Consider the following 14297-nt stretch of genomic DNA (forward strand, 5'->3'; position numbering starts at 1 on the left):
GGTATGGTCATAGGCAGTAAAAACATTTAGCAATAAAGAAAGAATGAAGTACTAATGTGTGGCATTATATGAATGAACCCTGAGAAGATGCTAAGTGAGATAAGCCAGACATATAAATCTACATTCTTCGATGTCATTAATAGGAAGCTTTGGGAGTGTTGACAAGAACCAAGGGAGAGGAGGAATGATTGATGACTGAGTATGGACTTTGTTAGCAAGATGATGCAAATGACCTAAAATTAACAGTAGCAGTGCTCACACAACCTGGTGAATATATCAACAAACAACTGTGCCCTCTTGAAAAAGGAGACTATAACAGGATCTAAATTTAACTCATTGTTTAACCAAAGCAAAATAAACACATTACCATATAAGACAGACTGAGGCAGTCTGTCTCTAGCAGATCCATTATACAGGAAATATTGAAGAAAAATTTGAATCCACACATAAATATAAACAGTACAAAGAAAGATATTTCTGGAACTGATTATAAAATACCATATTTGCAGAAGTCATATTTTATTAACAAATGTTAAAAGTAGTTATATGAAACAATGTAAATATACTTGTATTTGACTTATAACAGTGAAATGACATGTTGTCTATCAATAACAGTGCGAAACAATGGAAAAGAACAAAACTCTGTTGGAATAGGAAAAGGATACCAGATGGTAACTAGAAGCCATAAGAAGAAACAAAGATTCAGATATGGTCAATTAAAAGGCTAATATAACATGCTCTAAGAATATACACTTATGTTCCTTTCTTTTCTTAGCTTCTTTAATTTAGTTGTGGTTTTTCCTTAGCCAATATAAACAACAAGAGTAAAAAAGTTATTCTAATACACTGCTCCAGATTTCACCACCAAATGGGCAGCCAAGCACTTGCTACACCTGGGAAATCTTGCCATTTTCATGAGGTCACCAACTATACTCCCAGAGGAGAGTTGCCCTCGTTTGTATTCTGTTGCTGTGATAAACACTATAACCAAAAGCAAATTTGGAAAAAAGGGTTTATTTGGCTTGCAGATTATAGGCTGTCATTAAAGGAAGCCAAGGCAGAAACCTAGAAGCAGAAATCATGTAAGAAGATTACTTACTGAGTTGCTTCCTATCGCTTGCTCAGCCAGGTTTTATATACACCCTAGGATCATCTGCTCAGGGTTTTCTCTCCTCAATGAAGGCTACACTTTCCTATACTAACTAACAATAAAGGAATGTCCACCAGGAACATCAACAGGACAATGTGGTGGAAGCAATTCCTTAAGTAAGGTTGCCGTTTCCCAGGTGTGTCTCCATTTGAATCAAGTTGACCAAACCTACTCAGCACAAAGATATGATATATATATATATATATATATATATATATATATATAGTCTTCAACTTTTTATTTACCTAGTTTCTATTCTCAATATTCATATAAACATTATCAATATTAATATAAAATACCAGTGATTTCCAGTGAAGTAGTCTCAGGAGGATAGACAGTAAGCATTAAAACAAAACAACCAACATCTAATCTTGGCACTTAGGAGGCACAAGCAGGAGAATGTCTAGTTCAAAGCTAGAATGTCTAGTTCAATGTCTTACATGGTGAAACAGAAGTCAGCCTACACTACACTAACCTACACTGAGCTACACTAATGTATGGCTATATGTATGCATGTATATGTATCTCTATGGTATATATATATATATATATATATATATATATATATATATATATATAGTGTGTGTGTGTGTGTGTTATATATGTGTAATATAAATTGTTCATTCATATAATGATAAACTGTTACCAATATTACAAAATATTCAAGCGGTTCATCAATAATATAAATTTACTTCTAAAAATGAATTGCTGTGTTTACTTCATCTCTTGCTTTGATCAACAAATAGTAGGGTACAAAATGCATTGGTATGGCATGAGAAAACATGTCCTTCTATGCCTCCCTGATCTTACAAATCTTGCCACCAATTTGGAAATGAGACTTAGAAGTTTCACTAAGGCATGTGTATAGTTGCTAGAGGAAGAACAAAAGGCAAATAAAACATGAAGGGTACTTAGTGTAAGGTCCATGTTGGCAGAGCAGGGTTAGCCAAGGGCAGAAGCTGTGCACAAGCCATACCTGAAGGATGAAGATAATGTAGTGAAGTATGAGGAAGTTCAGATAAAAAAAAATCCAGTTCAAAGGCCTGAAGGGCTAAGAATATGTTCTATTCAAGGAACTGAAAAACACCCATGATGGTTACTCATGGATACCTGTGAACTATTAATCCCTACTCCTTCCATTTTCCATTTCCAAGGGAGCATAATAGCACATAAGGAGTCCTGGGTGTGAACCCAAGGAAATAGATATTTTGCTTCATTCCGCTAGAGTCTAATTTTAGACAAGTGTCACAACTTCCTAACTCTAGTCTCATTGTTGACAAAATAGTAATAGTTGCAGTATACAAATGAATAGTTCCCAAAATAACTTATGCACATACCTACACAGGAGAAATTGACTGACACAGAAATGTACAATAGATGACAATTTCTCCATTATAACAAATATATACATAAACTACTTTTACTCCAAATATTTTATAAAACTCTAAGGTTTTTGGGTGTGTGTGTGTATGCTTGCAATTTATTATTTAGCCAGTTACTGTAGATTTTCTAGTGGGTTGATTGAATTTGGATCTAGAAGATCCTAAATAGTCAACCATAATTTCCTCAAAGTGGGCCCTGATTTCTGGCATGTGAATCAGACAATTCTTCACCTCTTTTTTTTTTTAAACATTTTTATTAGATATTTTCTTCATTTATCCTTTCAATGCTACCTACTTTCCCAGTTCCCCCTCCAAAATCCCACTACCATCTCCCACCTACCCCTGCTCACCAACCCACCCACTCCAGCTTCCCAACCCTGGCACTCCTCTATACTGGAGCATAGAACCTTGAAAGGGCCAAGGGTCTCTCCTCCCATTGATTACCAACAAGGCCATCCTCTGCTACATATGCAGCTAGAGCCATGAATCCCACCATGTGTTTTCTTTGATTGGTAGTTTAGGTTCAGGGACCTCTTGGGGTACTGGTCATTTCATATTGTTGTTCCTTCTATGGGGCTGCAAACCCCTTCAGCTCCTTCAGTACTTTCTCTAGCTCCTTCATTGGGGACTCTATGCTCAGTCCAATAGATGGCTGTGAGCATTCTGTATTTGTCAGACACTGGTAGAACCTCTCATGGGACAGCTTTATCAGACTTCTGTGAGCTAGCTCTTGTTAGCATCTGCAATAGTGTCTGGATTTGGTGATTGTTTATGGGATGGATCCCCAGGTGGGTCAGTCTCTGGATGGTTATTCCTTCAGTCTCTGCTCAATACTTTGTCTCTATAACTTCTCCTATGGGTATTTTGTTCCATCTTCTAAGAAGGATGGAATTATCCACACTTTGGCCTTCCTTCTTCTTGAGTTTCATGTGGTTTGTGAATTGCATCTTGGGTATTCTGAGCTTCTGAGCTAATATCCACTTATCAGTGAGTGCATATCATGTGTGTTCTTTGGTGATTGGGTTACCTCAATCAGGATGATATCCTTCAGATCCATCCATTTGTCTAAGAATTTCATAAATTCATTGTTTTTAATAGCTGTGTAGTACTCCATTGTGTAAATGTACCACATTTTCTGTATCCATCCCTCTGTTGAGGGACATCTTGGTTCTTTCCAGCTTCTGGCTATTATAAATAAGGCTGCTATGAACATAGTGGAGCATGTGTCCTTATTACTGTTGAAGCATCTTCTGTATATATGCCCAGAAATGGTATTGCTAGATATAATATACAATATATACAAATAACTCAAGAATTTAGACTCCAGAAAACTAAATAACCCTATAAAAATGGGGTACAGAGCTAAACAAAGACTTCTCAACTGAGGAATACCAAATGGCTGAGAAACACCAAAAAAAAAAATGTTCAACAACCTTAATCATCAGAGAAACGCAAATCAAAACAACCATGAGATTCCTCCTCACACCACTCAGAATGTCTAAGATCAAAAACTCAGGTGAAGGCAGATGGTGGTGAGGATGTGGAGAAAGAGGACTACTCCTTCATTGCTGGTGGGATTGCAAGCTGGTACAACCACTCTGGAAATCAGTTTGGTGATTCCTCAGAAAATTGGATATATTTAATTCTTAAGACTCAAAACTTTAGCCTCTTTATTGTTACATTTTTTTTTGTCAAATTATGGTTACTTAGACAAGGAGCTGAGAAGCCAATTTCTTTATAAAATTTCATATGGGGGATTTTGGGATAGCATTGGAAATGTAATTGAGGAAAATACGTAATAAAAAATATTTAAAAAAAGAAACATTTTCATCAGAAAGTGTTTCTATATGAAATTTAAAAAACAACATAAACATAGCTTTGTAGTTGTAACACTTGTTTAACTTACTCAACTCTAACTCTCAAGATTTTTCTTTCTTCATCAATTCAGTTCAACAGGTATTTCTTTAAAGTAAGCCATTTCAGAAGAGGCAGAATGTCAAACTCAATCCATGATTGAGACTGAAAAATAAGTGTAAAATTTTGTAGAATTAACAAAGAAACATGGTTCACTCTGCCTCAGGAGACACAAAAGGGGGCCTTAGGCTCTGTCTTTCTGAAGGGTTTGGTTCCTAAAACATAATCAGTAAATATTGTTGTAAAACCTTTTGTGAAGGTTCCTCTAGTAGTAAGGTTCCTCTAGTAGTTTGATATCTGATCTATCCACTTCAATATGAAACGGATGCATTAATAATGTTGGAGGAGGTTAACATTGCTGTAATTTGTGTGCTGGGTAGTATACAAAAGAATGGAAAATCACATAAAAATAATGTAGGGAACAATATTAGGACTCTAAAAATTTCTCTTCCACTCTGAATTTTAAAAAAGCTGCTGAGCCATGCCTTTTTACTAGGGGTAGTCTCTACAGGTTCTATCTTCCCTTTATTTTGGGTATTTCAGCTAAGGATGGGGCCACTCATCCATTTCAATATTTTTACCCCACAATTGTTCCTGTCCAAAAAAAATGGACAAAAAATGGAGCAGAGACTGAAGGGAAGGTGATCCAGAGACTGTTCCACATAAGTAGGGATCCATTCCATCTACAGACACTAAACCTAGACACTATTGCTAATGCCAAGAAGCATTTGCTAATAGGAGCCCGGTATGGCTGTTCCCTGAGAGGTTCTGCTAGCACCTGACTAATACAGATACTCACAGCTAACCATGACTGAGCCTGGGGAATTTTAATGGAAAAGCTGAGGGAAGGACTGAAGGAGCTGAAGGAGATTGCAACCCCATAGGAAGATCAATATCAACTAACCAGACCACCCAGAGCTCCCAGGGACTACACCACCAACCAAAGAGTAAACATGGAAGGACTCATGGCTCCAGATACATATGTAGAAGAGCATGGCCTTATCTGGCATCAATGGAAGGGGAGGCCCTTGGTCCTGTGGAGGCTTGATTTCCCAGTGTAGGGGGGATACTAGAATGGTGAGACTGGAGTGGGTGAATTGGTAGAGAAGCACCCTCATACAGGCAAAGGGGCAGGGGTTAGGATGGGGAATATGTGGAGGGGAAACCAGGAAAGGTCATATCATTTGAAATGTAAACAAATAAAATGATTAATAGAAGAAGTTTGTTGAGTACAACCTACCATGTATTAGTCTAAAACAGAACAAAAACAATGAAAGTGTGCTAAGCACTTCACAAAGTTCTAGTAATTCAGAGTTCCAGTAAAAAGAGAGGCAACTAGACTTCTTCAAAGAGGAGGAATTTGTCTCTATGAACTTTAATTATGTATTTTTTAATTTTTCTAAATGCAGTAAACGAGAAACTGAGGATTTTATCTAACAAGTCAAGTCACCTTAGCCTAGCCTTTTACCTTCACTTGATGTAAGTTACTTTATCCAGGGAAAAAAGACAGAATGAAGTATATTGTTTTTATGGTTTCTTCAAGTTCCAACTTTTTCAAATGTGCATCATGAATAATTAAGGATTTGCTCTTATCTGTTCAAATAATTCAACTGCAAGCCACTACTCATGGTCTGTGAATTAATAATCTGGTATCCTCCCCCCACCCCATGTAAACAGCACTAAGCCACTTTATGGAGTAATATGAAGCTCCTAAAATTAACTGAGACTTTGATTGGTCCAAATTTAAAAAAAAAAAGTTATCAGCCTCTTAAAAGAAAAGGATATGCTAAAAGTCTCCATATTCAGATAATATGAGTCACCAGGAGCTAAGCTCTCACATGAACACACACACACACACACACACACCTCAGCATGAAATACAGTATTGCTTTTTAAAAAAATTTCCTCCTATGATTTTGATGCATAGTCAAGTTTGTGAACCATTATTATAAACAATAAATGTTATGAGTTTTGAACACTGAGGGACCCTCTGTGCTCTAAATTAGTTTGTGAAAACTAATAATAATGTGTATTATTGAAACTGATTCATAATTTCTCCTTGATCAACCAGTAATTGTTTGAACAAAACTGACAGTAGTAATTCCTTGGGGCTATGATAACCAGCCAAACTTTTCATACAGCAAGTGAAGTGGATTTGAATATACTCATATATTCTCTCCAACTCTCTTAACAATAATCATTATTACATCTGATATGTGTATAATGTTTTACAGATCACAATGTGCTCCACATGAATTCTCATTTGAACCTAACTTGGATATATTAGCCCTGTCTTAAAAGTCAGGAAATTGAAGCTTGTAGATAATTACTCCAGGATCCTACAAATAAGGAGAAACTTCTATTTAAACTGAAGTTTTTCTGACTAAAAATATTTCTTATCTTAATCACATGAACAGTAACAGGTGTTCTTGACAAAAGATACCATTTGAAGTACCAATATACTTACATAACTTTAACCTGATTTTTACCTTGATTAATCAGAAGTCTAAAGCATTTTTATTTCTATAAAATTTGCCAATATTTTAAAATTTTTATTACATTGATCTTGATCACTCTTACCTCAACAGCACAAATGATCAGAACAATCTTTCTATTGTTTAAGCTCCATTCAAAGACATAGAGAAGACCCATTGCTAGGCACAACAGGTGGAAACTGTTTCTCCCGTTAAGAAGTACAGAAACATGAATATAACATGAGATAATTATAAACACATTCAGAAAACCAACAACTGTAGTCAAAATCCAAGAATAGATTCAACATCATCCTTTGATAAGAGCAGAAGTCCAGACCGAGTGGCAAGACTTCATTCAAATCAGAGGAATGTGATCCAAACGCTTATCTACTTAACAATCATATCATCTTGAGATTACAAACAATGTTGAAATGCAGAAGAAGGGTATACATTATTGCATTGGTTTTGCTATTGTTTCTGATACACATTTCCACAAACTTGGTATCTTAAAATAACTCAAATTTATTTTACAGTTTGGAGGTCAGAAGTCTGAGGCAGGTGTCTTGCTGACTAAAATCAAAGCTGCTTCCTTTTGGGACACGCTGTAGGGAGAATCTTGCTTTGATGTTCCAGCATCTACCAGCTCATGGCATTCCTTGGCTTTTGACTTCTACTGTCTTCAAACGCAGCAATGACTAGTCAAACCTCTTTCATGTCATCTCACATGGGTACTGTATCCCCTGCCTCACTGGCCTTTTAGGGACTTCTGGGATTGGATAATCCTGGGCTATCTGTCTACTAAATTTAGTTGCTCAGCACCTTTATCTCATCTGTCTCCTTAGTTCCTCTCTGCCACAGATCCTAGCAGATTCACACAAGTAGGATAACAGCAGGAAGAAGTCTGAGCCAGCTTCTGTCTCCCTAGATGACACCTTGCTGACTTAAACATATATTTTCCAGTACAGAATAGCAAGTTGTATCTCTAAGTCACATCCTATAGTAAGTTGCATTTAAGTTATTAAACATCTCCATCCATGCCCCAGATGCTAGTAGGAACACATGGTTCTGAGTGTTATGCTTCTTGAATTCATAGACACTGGCTCACTCATCATAACCAACTGCAAATTGGTTTTACTAGGGACTTACTGTTCAAAACCTCTATATAAGAGTATCTTCCTTTCCAAATCAATGGTTTATGCCTGTAATACTCAAAAGCTGAGGTAAGAGGATTGTGTGAACTTAAAGCTGAACTGACCTAAACAGTGAGACTTCCTACAAAATATGATCATGCTGCATACCTAGATGTATTCGTTCTTTCTCTCTTTTTTCTTTCTTTTGTGCTAAAGATGGAATCTTCTGAACTATATCCTAGCATTATTTTCTGGTTAATTTAAAAGATATTATGACATCATTTGGCTTTTTTTTTTTCTCCAAGAGAGTTCCTCTGGGTATCAGGGAAAATTAAGTTATGGGACACCTAATTCAACAACTTTCTTTCCAGAAAGCTTGTTATGTAATAAGTGATTTCTGTATTATTCCCAATACAATATCTTATACAAAATATATATCTAATGAGTAGTAACTATTATTCCTCCTACCAACTGTTGGCCTGTGTGATTGAATTTTTGAATGTCCATCCCTTAAGTTATTTAAGATATACTCCTTTCTTACACACATATAGGAGAGGCTGATTATTGTTTATATCATACTCTTGCTTTTTGTGAACAATGTTTCACTACAATGCCCAGAGTAGATTCAAGTCATGTTTCTGTTTCAGTCTCCCAAGTTGCTAGAATTGCACGTGAGCACCATTGGTCCCAGCCTGAGAATCTTAAATAATTGCTACATGGATGTAATGTATTTAGTCATATAAGAAACACAGGTAAAATACATTCTAAAATGCTAAGAATGACATTAATAAGGATCATATCACTAACCCAGTGGTGAGGGCTGTAGTGATGACAGCTGGTGAGAAAATCAGAACAACAGATCTGGGAACAGAGGTTCTTACATGTGGGCTAGGAGATAGAGAGCCACTGAAAAGGACATAGGAGGCCAGAGGTTAGGTATCATTCCTTGGGAACTGTCTACCTTAAGGTTCTTCTTTCATTTTGTTTGTTTATTTGGAGAAATGGTCTCTCAATGGACTAGAAATCACTAAATAAGCTGGACTGACTGGCCAGAGTACCTACAAGAATCCACCTGGTTCCATTACGCCAGCAATGAAATTAGCTTGTGCCATCCTACCCACTTTTCTTATTTGGATTATATAGCAAGTACTTTACTGGCTAAGCCACTTCACCAAACTCTGGATATGGTATTGTTTGTTTTCATTCGTTTGTTTGTTTGTTTTATCTAGCAGAGATTCCAGAAGGATGGAGCATTATAAGGCCATGATGACATTTTTCAGAGACTACACAGACATGAACTTTGAGTACCAAATCAAACTGTGTGGACTTCTCTGATAAAAGACTTACTTAACATTTTTTGATTGAAGCAACATGAAATGGCTGTTGAGAATATTGGTGACAAAAAAGTAATATTTTGGTTTTTTTGCTGCTTGAGGGGTAAGGGTATATTTCTAAGTAACTAATAAAATAAACTTTTCTGATTATAAAAATCTGAACTTCAGATGATTTATTCAGTCCCTTGCATTACCAGACAATAGAAGAAACCCTATAGACTTTAAAAAGCAGAATTCTTTCAAAACCATCATTAAAATCAAAGGCCCCATCTTTCATTTCACTCACAGTTAAGTAATGAAACAATCTCTCTAAACATTACTTTCCTGTTATACTAAAAATAAATATATGCAGTATATTCACCATAAAGATTAAAAGCATCTTATTTAGCTATTATTTTTAATACACATTGGTACATAAGTGTTACACATCATTTTCTCCTCTAGAAGGAATGACTCTTCCCTTTGAGGCTGTTCCACTTGCCTTCAAAGCTTTATTAAAGTTCAGAACCTCCATGAATTTAGTCTATGTTTACTTAGGATACAAAAGCCCCTGGCCACTCCTTTGGGGCTTCCTTTCTGCCCAAGGAACAGGAAAGCCAGTATTACCAACTCTCAAGACATCAAATGAAAGTCATGATTTACCTAGGATAATCTTCTAAACTATTATAAAGGATTTCTCCCCTTTTTTCAATGACTTCTGATGCTTTTTGTCATCCCTTGGCAGTCCATTTTTCTTGAGCAATATATGTGCTTAGCACAATTGCCCAATAATGACATACTGCTGCCATTCAAGCTTATCTTCATTCTAAACAGACAGAAAAATTGTCTTCCTTTTAGATTTCCTAACAATTTTTCTAGGAATAAGTATATAATTCTTACATCTAGAAATCTCAGGCCATACAAATAATTTTAGCCTCTTAGAATCACACTTGTCAATTCTGGAGAGAAAGGACAATGAGAGAGCAAAAAGATAGGTAACAAACCAAATTCTCAATATTAGCACATGTGAGGAGGACACATTATTTCCTACTTCCCACTTTCTTAAAAAAACTGAGTCTATGAATGGGTGACCATAGCATGATTCTCCTGGTCATAGTCACAGACCCCTTGGGTTATGGCTGATTGGAGTCAGAATTTGACCCAAGTCAAGCCATGGCCACTACCATGAAGTGTTTAAGACCATATACAAACTCACTGGCCACTGCCAAATTAGTGGTGTATATCTAGCAAATTCCCGGGGGGGGGGGGGAAGGATGTGTTCCTATCACTTAGTATATTTTGTGGATATTTGTCACTTGTCCATCTTAGTCCAAGATTGAGTTGAACGATAGCTAAAACCTTAATTGAGTTGAAACTGTAAAGGAAACCATGGGTCATCAAAAGGGTAGATGGATTTAGAACTAGAATCCTAAAATTAAGTAAAAAATAATAGAAAAAACTTTTTTTTGTTATTTTGTTTTGTATTTGTTTTTCGAGATAGGGTTTCTCTGTATAGTCTTGGCTGTGCTGGAACTCCCTCTGTAGACCAGGCTGGCCTTAAATTCAGAAATCTGCCTGCCTCTGCCTCCCAAGTGCTGGGATTAAAGGCATGGGCCACCACTGCCGAGCTAGAAAACATATCTTAATAGAAAGTATACCTCCTTCTGTCTCTCAGTCCTAGAGAGAGGAGCTGCTGCCATGTCCATGCATCTGAAATCGATGGTCCTTTGGAACTGCTCCAGTTGCTGCCTCCTCCTCCTCCTCCTCCCCCTTTCCTCATGTCCCCTCCATCCCCCCATCACATCCCCCTCCCCCTGCTTGCTTATCCACCCACTCCCGTTTCCCTGTCCTGGCAGTCCCCTACACTAAGGCACCGAGCCTTCTCACAAAACCAAGGGCTTTTCCTCTCATTGATGGCCCACAATGCCATCCTCTGCTACATATACAGTTGGAGCCTTGAGTCCCTCCATGTGTACCCTTTGGTTGGTGGCTTAGAGTCCCTGGGAGCTCTAGAGGTACTGGTTGGTTCATATTGTTGTTCCTCCTATGGGGCTGCAAACCCCTTCAGCTTCTTGGGTTCTTTCTCTAGCTCCTTCATTGGGGACCCTGTGTTCTGTCCAATGGATGGCTGTGAGCATCCACTTCTGTATTTGTCAGGCACTGCAGAGCCTCTCAGGAGACAGCTATAACTAGCTTCTGTCAACAAGCACTTGTTGGCATCCACAATAGTGTCTGGGTTTAGTAACTGTATATGGGATGAATCCCCAGGTGGGACAGTCACTGGCTGGCCTTTCCTTCAGTTTCTGCTCCAGTTTCTTGATCAAGAGGAATAAGATTTACAGCACTGAGCCAAATAACCTGAAGGCCCACAATTCCTTCCACTCCAATGGACGAATTTACTGCAAGACCCCGGGAGCGGAGCCTGCAGCCAATGGCAAAGGGGTTGTGGTGGTTATGAAATGTAGATCCAGTCAGCGAAAATCTGTCATTTCTTACTTGAGGACCACCATCAAAAGGACCATCATGAAAAGGACCGCCATCACCAAGAGTGTTCCAGCTACCTTCAGCAGCATGAGGCAGGTAGGTAATCTGAACGGACAAGGACCACCCTGGTCTGCATATGGTGACCAGCCACAGGGCCAGTTGTTGTCTTTTGCTGGCCTGTGATTTTCTGAAGGGAAATGGAGTGGGAGGAAAGAAGGTGTGGGGCCGGGGAGGGAGATTGAGAAGAGTGGAGACAGGGAAAACTGTAGACAGGATGTATTGTACAAGAAAAGAATCTACTTTCAATAAAAGAAAAAAGAAAAATCTTATTAGATGCTCTTGTGTATAATATACTAAATCTAAGTGGATCTGACAATGTCCTTTCTATGTTGGTGTGTATGTAAAACCTGATTAATCCTGTTTGCCTTTACCTCTGATCCTACCTCTTTGGTTGAAAAGGTAAAAGCATTATGCAAGAAACACCTATTTCTCTTTTTAGTAACAAAAAGACAAATGCTGAACCACTTTTTTTTAGCAATATTGTGAATCATTTTACTTAAAAGGAAACATTACTTAGAGCTAGTACAGTGTTATTTCTATGAAGTACAACATCATTTATGACCTTGAATGGGAAATTTTTTGATATATTGTATACGTGTTTTATTCATACGAAACATAATAAAAAAATAGACCTGACTAGTAAAGTAAACTTACCATCTCATGAATATATCATTTTTCAATCTTAGTTGCTGCTGAGAAGTTGTTGATTGTCTAGATCTAAAATCTGTGTATATGTATGAAATAGAACATTTACACGAATTGCTTATATATTGTCAAATAAATAGCCCCCTAACACCTTTATCCTAGCACATGCCTCCCTTGTTTTTTTTTTATTAACAAGCACACCTTTTAGGAGGGTTTCTGCAAATGTATTATTGAGGGCTGAGAGAAACGGCAGGAAGATGGCAGGGAGGATATTGCTAATACAAGTTGAATACATAAATGCATTAATCACACAGACTATGCTCAATTATTCAGGAGCTGGCATGATACTGTGAGATCTGCTCAGCCCCTGGCTCCTGCTCCTGTCAACTGAACACACATTTATTAAGCCATGCTCTGTACCCAGCACTCTGGGGAGCTGATCAGTAGGGAGGGGAGAGAAAGAAAATCAGAAACCATTGTTTTGGCCGAAACAATCAGATATATATGAGAAGCAGCCAAAGAACATGGTGACTCCTGTCTTTATTTATTTATTTGTTTATTTATTTGTTTGTTTGTTTGTTTGTTTACTTACTTACTTACTTACTTACTTACTTACTTACTTATTTTTGGCCAGTAATTTTTCAGTGAGGATTCATTACTTCTCATGAATGTTACCAAAGAACATTTAAGAGAGTTGGAGTATAAAGCAGTTGTTTGTCTCCTAGAAAATAGAACTAGCTAACCACTTAATGGGGGAAGAGAGGGAGGAAGGTAAAAGTCTTGGGGGGAAAGAATGATGTTATGTATAAATGTCATTTTCTATGTCCCAGAATTCCCTCATGAGCATAGCAATTCAGGCAATAGCATTAGAATGTGACATGAGCAATTTAATGTGGATTCATAGATATTCTACATAGATGCCTTTCAAGATGTGTGTGTGTGTGTGTGTGTGTGTTAATCAGACTAGCAAGAAACATAATTACTAACTCAGTTGTTTTTGTTTTTTGTTTTGTTTGTTTTGTTGTGTTAAATTCAGGCTTCTAATGATATTTTAGTGGATGTTTGGTTGTTGGTTTGTTTCATTTGACTCTGTTTTTGAGACAGTCTTCCTATGAAGACCAGTCTGGAATAGAAACACAAAACTTTTTACAATAGCTCACCAAGTGGTACAGTTTCTGACATGCACCTGGAAAAATTTTATATTTAGAATATATTCAAATCACATTATTAGTTATATCTGAGCCTAAATACTAATTTATTTAATTCCCTGATCAAAAAATAAAAACAAAACAAAGCAGAAAAACCCACAGTTTAACTCTTCTGAGCTAAAGTTTTCCTCTTCTGTCATGCAATGTTGACTACAACCACTTAAAGAAAAAAGTTTAAAGTAAGTGATATGGGATGTAGAACTTTTTTTTTTTACGTGCTTCTCATCCATTCAGTATTCCTTAGTTGAGAAACTAAAAAAATGTTCAACATTCTGAGTCATCAGGGAAATGCAAAACAAAATAACCCTGAGATTCCACCTCACACCAGTCAGAATAGCTAAGATAAAAAAACTCAGCAGATGCTGGTGAGGATGTGGAGAAAGAGGAACACTCCTCCATTGCTGATGGGATTGCAAGCTGGCACAACCACTTTGGAAACCAATTTGATGGTTACTCAGAGAGCTGGACACAGTACTACTTGAGGACCTAGCAATACCACTCCTTGGTATATACCCAGAAGATGCTCCAACATGTAAT

Source organism: Mus caroli, unplaced genomic scaffold (genome assembly GCF_978045245.1).
Source record: "Mus caroli unplaced genomic scaffold, Mus_caroli_1 scaffold_18, whole genome shotgun sequence".
Lineage (NCBI taxonomy): Eukaryota > Metazoa > Chordata > Mammalia > Rodentia > Muridae > Mus > Mus caroli.